Below are 16,340 nucleotides of genomic sequence, written 5' to 3' on the forward strand. Positions count from 1 at the left end.
ACACTTAAAATATTTGTTAAAATATATATTGATTTTTTTAATAATCAAATAATCTTAACTTATTTCTTCCAACGCAGATTTGTATAAATTTGACCTGACTTATTCAGTGATATTAAGTATTGGCATTACGTATTCTTGCAAAAAGAATACATGGCATTCACATTTATGCTATTAATAATGTAGAATTACATCACAAATGTATTAGTATGGAAGACTGGGATTTGAAAAAGCTATTGGATGGATGAATTTTTTCAGTTTTTTACTTTAAGTTTTCAGAGATGGTAATTAAGTTAGAAACAACTTTTTTTTGCTGAATTTATTACCTCAGTGTTTTGAAAAAATGTTACAGTTCAGATATCAAAGATAGCAAAGATGTTCTCTGCTTTCGATCCTGGCTTACTGAGATTGGAATGTGGCAGTTGGGGACTCAGATAACCACAGTTAAATGTGTTTCAAACTGACTTGACATGTGACTTGAACAGTTCTTGTTTTTGAAAACCTACACTGGAATACAAGCTAACAAGAAAAATAAAAAACATGATGAAAAAAAAAAAACCCTTCAGAATAAGCATATATGCTTGGTAAAAATGTTAATAGTTATTTTCTACATCTATATATTTTTATAACAAATATGTAAATGTAATATTTATTCCTTTTTATATGAATATGAAAGAAAAAATGCAGAGAGAAAAATTTTAAGAGAAATAAGGTCTGAAGAAATCAAATGGCTTTATAAAGTCATAATTTATGCCCACTAAGTTTTGAAATAAACTTTATTATATTATTAATTTACTATATTTTAAAATACCATTTTAACAATAATGCTAGAGTTGGCTTATGAAAATTAAATAATCTGAACATTTTGAATATGGGTAGTCAGAGTTTTCAAAGTCATAGTGTTTTCTAGGTGACTTCTAGCTTTAATATTTGTAAAATATAGGTATATAAATGTATAAAAAATAAGTAGTTAAAATGTGCACTCAGGAGTCATTATCCCAGAGTCTAAGTCCAAGTTTTGATATGGGACTTTTTAGTTGCATCACTTTAGTATTTTGCTTAACCTCTGTAGCCTCATTTTTCCAAATCTGTAAAATGAGGCTCATAGTGGTACTTGTGTCATATTTTTGGTTTTTCTGAGAATTAATTTGAATACATAAGTAACATAATTAAAAGTGCCTTGTTTATAGTAAGCACTCAGTTATTACTGTTGTTGTGGTATTATTGTTGTTGTATAAAGCATATAGAGGTAAAAAAATAAGTTTCAAAGGGTTTATTTACCCTTGATATTTTAAGATAGCCTTGTACAGGACGGTGGAGTGATGAAAAAATGGCAGAGCAAGGAAGGTAGAAATACACAAAAAGAAAAAAAAAGAAAGAAAATAAAAACCCCCTTGCCTAACTGGGTTGCACAGAAAATAGAAGACACTCAGTTAGATTGAAATTTCAGATAAACCAGGAATAATAATTTTAGTATAAGTATGCCCCATGCAATATTTGGGATGCACATGTACTAAACATATATTTTTGTTCTTCTGAAATTTAAATTTACCTGGGCATCATGTATTTATTTATTAAATTGTTTGTGTTAAACCTGACAACCTGTGCCAACTAAGGAAAAATCATACAGCAAGTATAAGATAATCCAACTTATATCAAATATATTTATATGTGTACATTGTGTGTGCAGATATGTTATAGTCTTAAAAAATCTATGTAATCATCTGTAGGGATTTGCATTATATATGATAAGAAACAGTTTAGCATGATTATAGTATTATTCTATTATAGTAAAGTCAAACAAACATAAAACTATATTATGTGTATATATACTTACATATATTTCTTACAACAAAGTAGGTTTAAAGAAAGGGAAATATTCTCTGAGGTGCAAAATCCAGTCATAAAATGAATCTTAGAATTGAAGTTGCATTCATTTACAGAATGACATTGGGAAGAATTGTATTAAATTTGACATTCCCTATAGCTCGTAATTCAGATCCAGTTATAGAGTATTTAACAAGTGCTGTGTCTGAAACATACACCTAGATACAGGAATTTGATTATGCAAGCATAGTTGATTTAATGTGATGCCTACATTGATCTGAACCTCCTCTTTACATTTAAAGAAGCATGGACTGGGGTGCCTGGTGGCTCAGTCAGTTAAGCCTCTGCCTCTTGATTTCAGCTCAGGGTTCTGGGATGGAGCCCCTTGTCAGGCTCTTCACTCAGCAGGCAGTCTGCTTCTGAACTTGCTGTTGAGGAAGAGCAAAGTTGGGAACACAAGTTGAATCCCTTTGCCCCTTGGACACAGGAATCCATCTCTTTTACTTTTTTTTGGCACTTCTGCTCCCTTCAGCGACTGTCCTCTCTTTCCTCAGCTCAGCTTACACATTTAGATCACGGTGTTTTTTGTTTTTTTGTTTTTTAAAGCAGAGTGTGAAGTAACTGTGTTCTGTTCAAATTAAAGTTTTAGCTGAGCTCACAGAAACCCTGGGGCTTTGCTTTCCCTAGTCCAGTAAGTACGATTAGGGTGATCATGTTGTCGGCTCTGTGGGCAGAAGTTCTTCCAGTGCAAAGCTGTGGACTGAGGTCAGTATCTTCTGATACAGTACTTAAAAATGTTTTGTTCAAGCTAGTATATTTTGTGTCATTGAAGGATAGCTGCAGTTATTCTGCGTTATGTAGCCAAAAAATAATTGCTGTCTGCTCTTCAGATAGAATTCAGTCGCCCCCCCCACCCCCAGCCCCCAAATAGCAGATATGTATCTTGTAGAGTTTAATAGGCCTAACTGCAATAATAGTATCAAGTTGAAATTCAGGTAGTGTACTTCTAGGTAAAATGCAGTGAATGAATATTTTTGAATGTTTTTCTAGTGAATGCAAGTTTTATTGAGATCTATGGCATAATTTAAACTCAGGTTTGGCAACCATTTGATTAATTAACTGCACATTTCTATTAGCATTACCAGCATAAACCCAGCTCCAACATGCGTTGCTCTTCAAACTATGATTCTAAACTATCTATTGTTTTGGGTGTCTTTTAAGTAGAACAAGAATATTAGAAACATATTTTTGATTATTTTTAGGCTTATTACATAGCAGGAGTCAAATTATGAATATAAAGTATCATAAAATGGTATCTAGAATGCCATAGATAACTTACTTGGTGAGTACCCAGTGGATCAGTTAAGACTTTAAACTAATTAATTTTCAGTTGTCAGTCAACAATAGAAGAAAATGGGAAGTGTATTCATATTCAGAAGATGAGTGAAGATAAACAAATAGCTATTCTTGCTAAACTAATCTGTATGTTCACAGAGGCTCTTTTTACAGGGAATTTTGTCAGCGTGAATTCTGTATAAAAAGTAACTAATCATAGGGGCGCCTGGGTGGCTCAGTGGGTTAAAGCCTCTGCCTTCGGCTCAGGTCATGATCCCAGAATCCTGGGATCGAGCCCCACACGGAGCTCTCTGCTCGGGGGAGCCTGCTTCCTCCTCTCTTTCTACCTGCCTCTCTGCCTACTTGTGATCTCTGTCTGTCAAATAAATAAATAAAATCTTAAAAAAAAAAAGTAACTAATCATAGAGAACAATTTTAGAAAACATATTGTTCAACAGAATAGGTTCCAAGAGATATTTATAAGCTGATAAATGATCTAAAACTAGTGAAAGTATTGATGATATGAAGTCAAATGTAAAGTTTGAGCAGGGATTTCTTGTGTATTCAGTCATTTTTCCTGAGTTAATAATTAAACAGAAAGCATTTTTCTTTCTGTGACATTAGTGAATGCATTTTACTCTTATTTTACCCCAAAGGTGTTAGAAGTGGCTGTGGAGTTATGAACAAAATGAAACAACTAATGCTGGTTAACAATCACCCAGATTTATGAAACTGTAATATATCATGAAATTGTTTCTGCCAATTCTGAGATGGAGTAATGCTCTCTATTCTCAAATATCCAGGCAACTGAAAGTTGGCTACTCAGTTCCAAAGTGACAATCTCTTTCTTCAAAAATACTCAATAGAGAATTTGAGATAAAGTAATTGAAGATTACTTTATATTACTTATATTACACATAATATTCATATGCAAGTTTAGAGAATTTCCAAATTTAGTCTTCATCTTTTTTAAGGTGTATTATCCCAGTTTTTTTTTTAATTGGTTTAACAATTGGTTCATTGCTTTTCCATTTAATTTCAATAAATAAACCTCAAATGGTACCTTTAATAGATGTGCAGAGAAAGAGAAAGACAGTGTTTGAAAAAAACAAAAAAATATGTGTGAGTAAATTTCAACATTTTGGAAAACTCAAAGAAGGATATTTGGGAATTCTGTGTACTATCCTTGTAACTTTTCTGTGTTTCTGAACTTCTGTCAGGATACCAACATCCCACACATCACTGCTTCCACCATCACCACCACCATCAAAGCTTCAGCATGTGCTTAATCACTAAGATTTGTAGTTTTCCCCTTTTACAGAAAGCCTATGAGTTTTCCTTACTGCCCTGACAGCTCAATTATAATATATCAGCATGTTTTCAGTACTTTAGGGAAAATTTCTTGTGGTTTTATGGCTAAAGCATTTTCAGCTTACCTGATTTCCTTTAATGCAAAAGTGGAGGGTGTCTCACATTTTTTAATGCATGTGTTAGCCCCCAAAATAACTCCATAGATATTTACTATATTTACTTTAGTGATTTCCTTTTTCCTCTGCTGACTGTGTTACCTGTGGGTAAGTTCTTATGTTTCAAATTTGGTTCCTGTATCTCACGCCCCCCCCCTTTAAATGATTGTTGCTTCTAACTTCTCTTTTTGTATTTTTAATCCAGGTCTACATTGAAAAGTTCTGGCAACCGAAGAGTTATGTGGGTCACAGACATTAAACAATATTGTTCTCTATTGTATCTCTACCAAGTCACTATCTAGTATATATGAAGTACTATGTAAAGAATAAATAAAAATTAATAGAATTAATGCATGAAGTTAATGGAATTAATAAATGAAATATTAATACAGACTCAAATCAGCAATAATCATCCTTACACAAAAAGAAATACAGATTTTTTTTATCTTGTTTAGTATATAAAGTTGGGAATATAAGATCATTAAGATAATGAAATTCACAGTAAGGAGTCAGTCATGATAAATTTGGAATATCAAAGAATTGAAGAAAATCAATAGACAAGGGTTTTTCAATGAAAACATTTAAATATAAGAACAAGAAGGCAGAGCCGTTCATGAAAATAAATAGAATAAATTGAAGTTGAGAATAGTCTTTCTTGAGAATTGTTTTGGTTGTCACCTTTAGCAGAACCAGATTAAAAGAGATATTTGTGTGACACTTACCTCAATCTGTGAATAAAGCAAGGGTTCAGGTTTGTTTGTTTGTTTATCATTACATTTATTAGCTACCCCCAGCTACTACTCTGGATTCCATGGTACCTCTTTGTATCTCTACAATAAACTTGTAGAGAACTTCTCTTACTCAGTTTGAGTTTGTTTCTCTTCCTTACAATCAGTAATGTCTCCATCAAGGTATAAATCTCTTTTTCTCAGAGAAAGGAAACTGCTTCATCAAAAATGGCTTTGGAATTTAAGTTCACAGGACTTTGTGTGTGCACTTGTCCTCACCAATTAAGTAGATATCAAGGTCTTCAGTGACAAGCAAAGGAAAAAAATACCAAACTATTACTCTTTCTGAAGATCCCGTCTTAAAAAAAAATTATATATGTATTATATTTATAAATAATATATAACATATATAATATTTGTTTCCTTATGAACTTTGTGTTCAAATGTTGCTTATTATATTTTATTACTCTCATTTTTTATTGCCCCACTGCTGCATTATCAGCAACTCAAAGACCAGAGTATTTTTCAAATTTGAATCTATAATATGTAGCATAATATATATAAAGTGATAGATGAATGAAATTATTTGGTGATGTGGAATTAAAATGAGTAACATTTATTAAACAAATATTAAATGTCCATTCTTTGTAATGGAAACTGCCAGGTGCTAGAGGCAGTGTTCTGATCAACAGTCTTTTATTGATAGTATTTTAATAAGGACACAGATTTTTTATATCTAATTGCATCAGTTATTAGTTACAATTACAAAAAGTTGCTGTGAGTGAGAAGCGAGCCATGTAAAATTAAACAGTTAAATGTTCTAGGTGGTCATTGCTTCTTTGAAGAAGAAATATCTCAGAGATTTGTTACATAAGTAGAAATTAACTAGCCAATGCATGGAGAAGGAAACTTTTGGACATAAGGAATAGCATTTGCTGGAGTCCTGGGGCAGCAAGCATTCAGTATGTCAAGAAAATGAAGAACAACTTGTGTGTTAGAGAGACCAGGTAAGAGAAGAGCACCAAAGGAAACATGTGGGTCAGTTAGATGAGAATTTTATGGATCAGACTAAAAGAAATGGGCTAATTCTAAAAAGATTTACAAGATAAAACCAAATGGCTTCAGTGAATACATTGGAAGCAAGCAAAGGTAGATAGATGCAGGGAGATCCGTTCAGAAGTCAATGTAATAGTCCAGGCAAGAAAAATGATAATTTGATCTCAAGTTATGCCAAAGAGATGGAGAGAAGTGGATGCATTTGAGAAATATTTCGAGGTAAAATGAGCCTTACAGAAAATTGGTTTTTAGGGTCATAAAACAAGAAAAGAAGGGAAAGGAAAAGAAACTAGATCTGCCCAAAGGAAAAACAGACCTCAAAAACACACTAGTGCTATTGCATTTACATGGTCAAACTAACAATAATTCCCTATTGATTTAAAAGATACATAATTGCCAATCTTATTACCCATCGTTGTAAAACTGACTCCTACATCTTTATTGGAATAAAAAAGAAGGTGGAAGGCAAAGATTCATTTGAGATTCTTTGTGAATTTTGAGTATCATTGTGCTGTGTTTTTTCAGACCCTTGGAATCGATAAAATCTTACTGTGACATTTATCACTTATGTTCCTGGTTCATCAGATACAAATAAACCCTGTTTCCTTGTCCTGTATATGTGGACTTGCAGTTCCCAGACTTCTTCCACTTGGTCAGAGCCATGCCGTTGAGGTCTAATGTGGGTAGAAATGGTATGACTCTCATAAAACACCCTTAGGAAGCCTCTGCACTCTCTTTTCATGTATCTGTCAACCTGCTGAATGCAGAAGATACCTGGGAGGCACATCTGGGTGAGAGAACAACAGGGCTGAAGTAACTGGGGTCTCGCACTACTTTGAGTGGGATTTTTCAGTAGAGTCTCCAAACTCACATGGGATTGTAATTAAACAAAATTCCATTAATTTGAACCAAGGAAATTTTGTGACTGTCTGTTATAGAAGCTAACACTATATACAATGCAGACTTTTTTGCTTTATTTATTTAACAAAACATATATATGTGTATGTACTAAGGTTTTCTCTTAAGTGCTTTGTAAATATTAAATCATTTAGTTCCTACAGTGCCCCATAAAATAAGTAATGTTATTCTTCATGTTATACAAAAGAGGAAACAAAACATGTTTATACAGCTGGTAAATAGCAGAGCCAGTATTCACCCCAGCCACTCTGGCTTCAGAGTTCCTGCTGTTGGATTCTGACCATACTACCTGAATTTAATTGAGTATTCTTTTAAAGAATGTTAATTTGTAGGAGCTACACTTTGGTTTTCCCACACCACTGAGTATTTTAGGAATTTTGTATCAAGACTAACTTTATGGGGAAAGCAGAAAGTACATTTGGCCTAAATTTCACTTTCAAGAATCTCAGATGAATATGGTTACATTTAAGTCACTGTATTTTGCGTGTTTTATAGTTGAGCTAATTAGATGTAAAATACTATAATTTTTATAACCCTGCTTTTATACTTCATTTCTTTTCAAGTTACCAGGCGGTATTAATAATTGAAAGTGGCCCAGGCAGACTCTTAGTATCTAAGTGTCTAGTTTTGTACACTCATCAGTAATTACGCCCCCCCAAAAAAATTGTATATCCTGTGGAGCTCTAAACGAACTCAATGTGATGTCTCCTTAAATATCTAAAAGCTTATAGAACTTTAATAGTTACAGGCTTGTTCCATGGTACCACTAGGTGAGCCTCCAGTGAAGTTGTGGTAAGCAAAGGTGAGTGGAAAAGAGGGGCTGAATAAGCTAATTCCTTGTCCTTGAAATGAATTTTAAGAACGTTTCATGCTTATCTAATTTGGGGAGAAAATACAGGGTTTAATCTTTTCTATATCTCATAAGATATTGTTAGACCACATCTCATTAGAAGTTGGGCTATTAATGAAGGAGATAGTTGACTATGGCATCTGTGCCATTCGATCTGTAACTTTAACTTGGGTCTACTAAGAAGAAAGGAAAGACCTATGTATGGCTAATGTAATGTCAAAAATGTCTCTAAGGGTTTGGCTTATCCCTTCAGGGTTCACAGAGAGTCAGCACCATGCTTAAACTTAAGTCCTTACACAAGCTGAGAACTTTGATTTGTGAAGGTTATTTGGGTTTCTTTCTCTATCTTTCTGTCAGTCTTTTTTTTTTTTTTTTTTCATCCTTTCCCAACCTGAAACCATTTCTTCCTTTAATGAATAAGTGTATCCATGGGACTTAAGATTAGAGTGACTCAGTTTTTATGTTGTGCTGTCATTTTATCCATCTACGTAAGTAACATGCGTATGTGGTTTTTGTCAGATGGCTAATATAATATGGTCCTCGGTGGCATAGTTTAATTGCATGTGCTTGTGTTTATTTTTGCTTGTCATAATTTATTAACTTTAATTATCCAAATTTTTCTTCTACATACAGAATTACTTCTAGTTTAATTTAAACTCCATTTGTGGTTTTATTGGTTTTCTAAAGAAATCTAATCCGTGTAAATAATATTATCTTAAAAATATGTCTTGAGTGGTATAGGGGAGGAAACACATTTCCTCTACCCGTCTTAGGTCTCAGCTGAATCTCTGTAGCAAAAGACAGGTTAACAAAAGAAAATCATACAAATTGATTTAATGTAAATCTTAATGATGTGGGAATCTTCATTAGGAAGTGAAAGCTCAAAGAAGTGGCAAAACCTAAGTGCTTGTATATTAAGCTGAACAAAGAGAAGCAGTTGTGGAAAAGTAACTAAATTATATGGGGACACAAAAGAAAGATAAAAGTCATTTTCACAGTGTCTGGATTCACCAACTCACATAGTAAGAATGTTCCTTTTCTCTTGTGAAGAGAGAACATCTTTCACATGGGAGTTTCCACTCCTGCTTTCTGGAAGAAAAGAGGAGTTCCAGTGTTCTTACACCTGTTGCTTTGCAAGTGCCTTTAAATCAAAACAATCCTTATACCAAAGTGGCATATTTGGGCTGCCACCCTTCAGTGACATGATAAAAGAGACCAATATATGAGGTTAAATGGTCAGGATTTGAGTACCAGATTTTTTTCACTAATACTGGGATGAAATTGAAAAATCTCTTAAAATATTCTGAGCCTCAGTTTCCCCATCTGTTAAACCAAGGTGAGAATTGCTAGTGAAAACATCACGATAATGTAAATGAAGTAATAACTTATGTGAAAACATTTAAGAACACTAAAGTTCTAGATAATTTTTTTTTAGTTTATTTATAAAATATTAAATAATGAAAAAGGTAATGCAGGCTGTCATGGTGAAATGAAAATCATTATTATAAAACATGTCTCAGTTAGACATTCTTATAATACTGCGTATTAATATTCTTAAGTGCTTACTATATCCTGAGTATATATAAAATACAGTAGAGGTTTTCAGTGTCTTTTCTAAAATTTCACTCATTTGTTTATGCTAATCTAAACATTACAAGGATAAATGAAGGTCTAAGGAAATATATATGACACTGTTCAACTTTAAATATTAGAAATTTCAAATGAGAAATTTATTTCTTTGAATATTAGATTCATTATATGCAACATCCTCTTGAATATATAAATTCATCACTGAACAAGACAACTTTGTATTAGGTGTTAATATCTCACTCAAAAACCACCTATTTTTATAAGAAACTGACTTGTTATGATTCATTTCTTTATGACAAAAAATATTTGCTGAATTTCCTTGGTATTCATTGTATTTGTATTTTTTAAAGGTTTTATTTATTTATTTGACAGGGAGCACAAGCAGGGGGAGCAGCAAGCAGAGGGAGAGGGAGAAGCAGGCACCTGCCAAGCAGGGATCCTGATGTGGGGCTAGGGTCCAAGGATCATGACCTGAGAGGAAGACAGATGCTTAACCAACCGAGCTACCCAGGCACCCCTGTATTTGTATTTTCTGAAACAGTTTTAGCATAACATGCCATGCTAATTATGTAATGCCGATGGAACATATCTCAATTTAGCAGAAAACTCTGTAACAAAAATGTGGCCACAGTATTTTTCTTTTGGAAAAAAAGCAAAAAAGCTTTTCAACAGATACACACTCCAATATTCATATATGACCAAGATTTTTTTAAAAGAGAAAATAACCTCTTAAAATGAAAAAGACAAAAGAAACCATTATAGTATAAATTATTAAGATAGTTTAAAATTTTGAAATTTGCCAAAATGTAAAAAAAAAAAGGGCATAAGGATCTAAGACTTCTATGTCTTCCGAACCCACTGAGTAATCCAATAGCTATTTTAAGATTTCTAGAATTCTATGATTTTCTTTTGACACATTTCAAATATTATTAGTGCTATATTTTTAAAATCATCCTTCATCATTTATATTTATTCTGACTTTCACACTTCTGAGTGTGATTTACAATATTCTTTCCAAAAGAATGCTTTTATATTTCCCAGTGAAAAATGAATATAAAATTATAAACCTTATTCTCCCAATTATAATTTGATATAAAGTTGTTAAAATATATAATATATTCCCGTAGACAAAATTGATCCTGATAATACACCGTAGCACTTCTAGGATTTATTAAAAACAACCATAGAATATTAATTTGAAGAGATTAAATTTTTAATGACCAAATACGTTTATTTGCTGTTTCTCCTATAAGTACATTTGGAATTTAGATTTACTAAATCTAAATTTAGTGGGTTTTGTTTTGGTTTCGGTTTTGTTTTTTTTATAGAATCATGGGTCAGATTGACTTTTTGTGTCAGTTACATATAATAATAACTGTGGAATCAAGTAATAATTGGGGAAATTTCACTAGCAGCTCATAAAATTATATCTGTGTCTTACTTGCAAGCATTGAAGGGTGACAGGTTAAGAAGGTTAAGATCTTTCTAGAGTGGCATCAGAGGTTGTTTAAATTGCAATTACAGTTTATAGTGCAGCTGTTAAAATCCACCAAACCAAATTTTCAAAATGACCTTTTCCATTTATCTAAGGAATTTTGCCAAATGTTTAATTTGTAGGCATCTCACTTGGGCCCTTTTCCAAATATACATCTTTGAATGAATTATCTCATCTCCAGCTTTCACGCATAAAATTGAATGTCTGTGTAGGTGACCTGTAATATCAGCAGAATTAACTCTTCTTCATATCGGAGATAGCATTCATTTAAATAAGATAAAATAATTACTAACTCTCGAAAAAGAAGACATCTTGAAGAATTTCCTTTTTAATGGCTATTAATGTTGCCTTACAAATATTATGAATTTAATTTTGAAATCTATGTGTAAGATTGGAGAAAAATATTGAAATGTCAACATCAGTGCACTTACCTGACCTATGCAAATATCAAGTTACAGATGAAGATAATACATTAATGTGTCTTTACTAATTTTTACATAGCTATGTCTATATTAATTATATTTTCAACCTTTAAAAAGTAAACAGTAGATACTTAATTTTCTCACTGAAGTAGATAGTTAAAATGAGCCAAAAAGGAGAATACTATTTGAAACTGATGTATCTATGGCTTGTCTTGCTATCAAGATGGACTAGTTTTAAATTATAGCAAGCAAATTGGACAAGGGTAAACAATGTGATTAATTTAATTGGCCACTGACCTTTTATAGATCAGGAAGAGATGATGAATACCTTGAAGACCTCTCACACATCTCCTAGGTAAAATGGTCTTGTCTGTGTTATGCTAAATGTTCATGATAACCCAGGCCCTGTTTTCTCACTAGCTATACTGCCAGAATATTTGAATGCTAAAACCTCAAGTATAGAATCTAAAAGTAAATAGAACTACTCCCAGGCAACAAATCCAAACTTTTACACATGTTATGTAAATGAGCAAGTGTATTTTGTAGTGGCGAAGTCTTGTAAATGAAGTCTTAGAAGTCTTGTAAACTGAAGTCTCAGTTTAAATCTAGGATCCATTACATAGGAATTATGAGACCTCAGAAAAATTATTTAATATTTCTAAGCTTAAGTTTCTTCATCTGAAAAGTGAAAATAATAACTGTGCCTGCCTATCAAAGTTTTGGGTCGAATAAAAGCAAATAGTAAAGAACAAATTCTTAGCACAGAGAGTAGTAATTTGTCAGCACTCTTTAAATTATAATTTTTGTTACAGTTAAATAAAATTAATATAATAGCCAACATTCTTACAAAGCACAACACACATGCAAATGTTTGACTCCCATAAGAAGTATATCATAAAAGTGGTCTAAATGACGTACTATATATTTAGGTTATTATAATTTTATTACCTGCAATGACAGCTGTCTGAATAAAGTAGAAGTTGCTGTCCTTGGAAAAGAGTGAGAAACATATATGGGAGATACGTAAAAGTAAACGTGCGGCAAAAGGAAATGAAGCATCATGATACAACTCTTACTAAGCCTCAAGCACTATCCTTGAATTTTATATGTGTTATCTTAGTTAACGGTCAAACCCAGAGTTAGATTACCAGAATGATTCCCTTTTACAAATGAAAAAAATAGGCAAGCCAATTATACCAATTCTGGTGAATATTTAGCAAACGTAGGAGATGGCATTTAACCCCAGGTCTGTCTGCTCTGACCTGACTTATACTTTTTATAGCCATGTTACATGGCCTCTTATAAACAGAACTTCAGACAAGTATTTAGATATATTGTGCAGAATATAAGAACATGCATTATGAGCCTGAGTAGGGAACCTCATCTAAGCAACTGAGAAGAAGGTGGGAAAAATGATTTCATTGGATCACTATCTGAGACTATGAAGCCTGAGTGGTTGCAAGCTTGCTTGGGCTTTGCATGGCCTGAACTTAATTTGCATCCCAGCTCAAACATTTCTTCTTGTGTAACATTGTTCTGGGACTTTCACCTCTCTAAAACTTGGTTATCTTTTCTTTAAAGCAGAAATAGTACCAAAGAAAATAATTTCTTTAAAACATCCAGCGCAGACTCTAATAAATAGTGATGTGGGTATATCCTTGTTATTATTGTTATATTGGTTAAATAGCAAGGATACTGAAAGATTACGCACACATAGGTTAAACATGAAGAACAAAAGTTAGACCTTTGTGATCCTATGTGTAATTTACAGAGATAAATGAAACCTTGGATCCAAAACTAGCAAACAAAAGGTCCTGTGTCCTCCAGTCTGATCAGCATTTCAATTCTAGCCTGCCGCTTATAAGCTTGGGGTTTGTCCAAGTTAATTAGTCTCTTTAAGCTTCAATTTCTGCATCTATAAATGATATTACTAATAGCACTGTGGAAGTATCTGTTTCAGGGTTGATTTAGATTATAATTTATAACAAACTAGTCTAAATGTCCTTCACATGTCTAACTTTAATTCCTTTAGTTTGTGAAAACTGATTTCACTCTTTATTAGGTTATAAAAACCCCAGGTAGTGTTCATTGCTAATTAAAAGTATGTTTCTTTGAAAACACCCAATATATGTTAGCTGCTTCAAAGGCTATAAATTGTACTTCTACTAATTTTTTACATGGAATCTTAAAAATATAATTTAGTTATGAAAGTTGTTTTTCATGGCAAATAGCTAATAATTTTATTACTACTTTTGGTCTATTTTTATAAATTCAAAGAAGATAAAATCTTGCTTATTGGACTTTTTAAAACCTCAGACTATAATATGTTTTACAGAAGGAAAAATACAGAGTGCAACTTCAAATACCAGGATGATTTTAGGGCTGTATATGGAGGAAAAATACCGAATTATTATACACTGATGCACTCTGGTAATAATCCTTTGAGTTCTAGTCAAGTCATTGTTTGGCACTGGAGTACTGAAGGTGATTTATTATAGATATCAATTTTATTTTCTGATACAGCCTTTATTGAAATTTTCTCTAGTATTTTTCCCCTTATGGAAATGTTCCTTCCTCTCAGGGAAGCTATGAAGAAATTGCTGACTGTTTGTCATGTAAAATACTTATATCATTCTATTGTCTATGAAAAAGTTCTGTACACAACCTAAAATTTAACCCTAAATTTTTACAGCATAGAGAAGCCTTGGAAATGAAATAGAAATGAGAATATAGTATTTTCAATTATACTGGAAAAAAATAATAAAGATCCAAGCCAAAAACACAAAGGTCTTTTATAGCCACCTACAAACAGAGGGGAAAAGAGAAAGAATGTATTCAATCCCCAACTGAAGACAAGGATAAGGAAGTATTATGACTTTCAACTCTCATTTGCAGTGCTTCTACCTCAAACCATCATCACATATCATAAGTTCATGTTCTGCAACAGTAATGATGCAGTTTCACATATAATGATAGAGGAAAGTGAGCCATATGAAAAAGCAGCAGGAAATTGTTGTGCCGAAATCTAACTTCTTTTAGGAAAGGGATTTAATGGGAATCTCACTGTGCATAAAAACAAGTTATTTAGACATAGGTAAATTGACATTTCAGTCATTTCGACTCTTTGTAGCTTGGGCAGGGATATTATCTCACATGTGCAAAGAGTTCTTACAGCTTCTTGCCTAATTATATGTTAGGATATATGATTAAACTGAATCCATGTACTGGATCATACAGTGACCCAAAAGTATTTAAAATAGTTTCCACCTATTTTGGCAGCTTCAAATAGGTGAAAAAGACCAAAATTAAAAGGAACAACTGTCATCAAATATATTAACCTGAAATATGAGAATGTTAATATTCATAATGAACAAAGAACAAATATTATATACGTATGACCTGACGAAATATACAATAAACATATAATTACATACACAGTAGTAGTCAAAGAATTAAAACAAAGCTGTCTTGGAATATAAATTTTATTTTTAAAATGTATTAAAATTATAGCACATAATGTTGAGAACGTGGTAAAGCTAGCACATTTAAACACAGGAGATAATGTAAATATTTGTGCCTATTTTGGAAAATATCCTGGCAATATGTATGAAATAAAATCATATATGCATATTTGTGATATTGGAATTATTTTAGTACAATTTATCTGAGGGATAAAAAAAAGAACTAATACTTTTATAGACCCACATCTATATTACTGAAGTAACTGCCAAAAATAAACTTCTAAAAAGCTGACCAAAAAGTGAAACAATGACTCTAGTAGTGTTATGGCCATTTAAACTGGGAAAAAGCAGTTTAATAGAAGTATTGTGTAGGCCTTTCAAATGATATCCATTAAGACTAAGTAGAAAGCGGAGAATAATAAGATTATAAAAAAAAAAAAAACTTACTATTTATAAAGCGACTTCACTCACTGCATCTGACCCTCAAGCAACCATACAAATGTCAAAGGGAACATAATATAGTAGATAAAAGCTTGGATCCTAAAAGTAAGGGGCAGTGTTCTAACGCCAGTTTATAAACTGTGTAATTTTCAGCATATTCTTCATCCTCTCTCTGATTCTTGGCTTTTTACCTATAGGAATGAAAGTAATAATTAAACCTGCTCCTATGGAGTTCTTTAGATTTAGATAAAGCATTAAGCTATAGGAAACTTACTATTTCATTGTTTAGATAATAAACCAACCATCAGAAAAGCATGTGTTGTCTACTATAAATTATTTAGTAAGATTTGCATCGGAGTTTGATAACAGGAATCCAGAAAGTACATGTGTAAAAAATAGGATATGCAGTTTTCATCAGCGCATGGTTTCTATTTTGCTAACTCAACAGAAGAATATAATCTCCTGGGGAAAAAACAAAAACAAAAACCCTTGAGTCATAGATGTTTTATTTCTTCCATCCCCTGTCAGTGTTCAAGGGATGTAATCTGAGTAAATAACCTTAAATGAATATATGCTCCTTAAGTGAGGCATTCCCTTGGCAACAGTTCTAACAAAATGACCAAGATAGTTTAAAGTGCCCCAGTGTGAATTTCCTCAACTTAACTTCACTTCTGCATAAAGATTTTTGTATTCATTCGCCCTCTTTCATTATTTCTTGTAAAGGTACGTCTGCCACCATTTACCTGGTGTTTTA

Source organism: Mustela putorius, unplaced genomic scaffold, assembly GCF_011764305.1.
Source record: "Mustela putorius furo isolate JIRA1106 unplaced genomic scaffold, ASM1176430v1.1 tig00537350_pilon_pilon_pilon, whole genome shotgun sequence".
Classification (NCBI taxonomy): domain Eukaryota; kingdom Metazoa; phylum Chordata; class Mammalia; order Carnivora; family Mustelidae; genus Mustela; species Mustela putorius.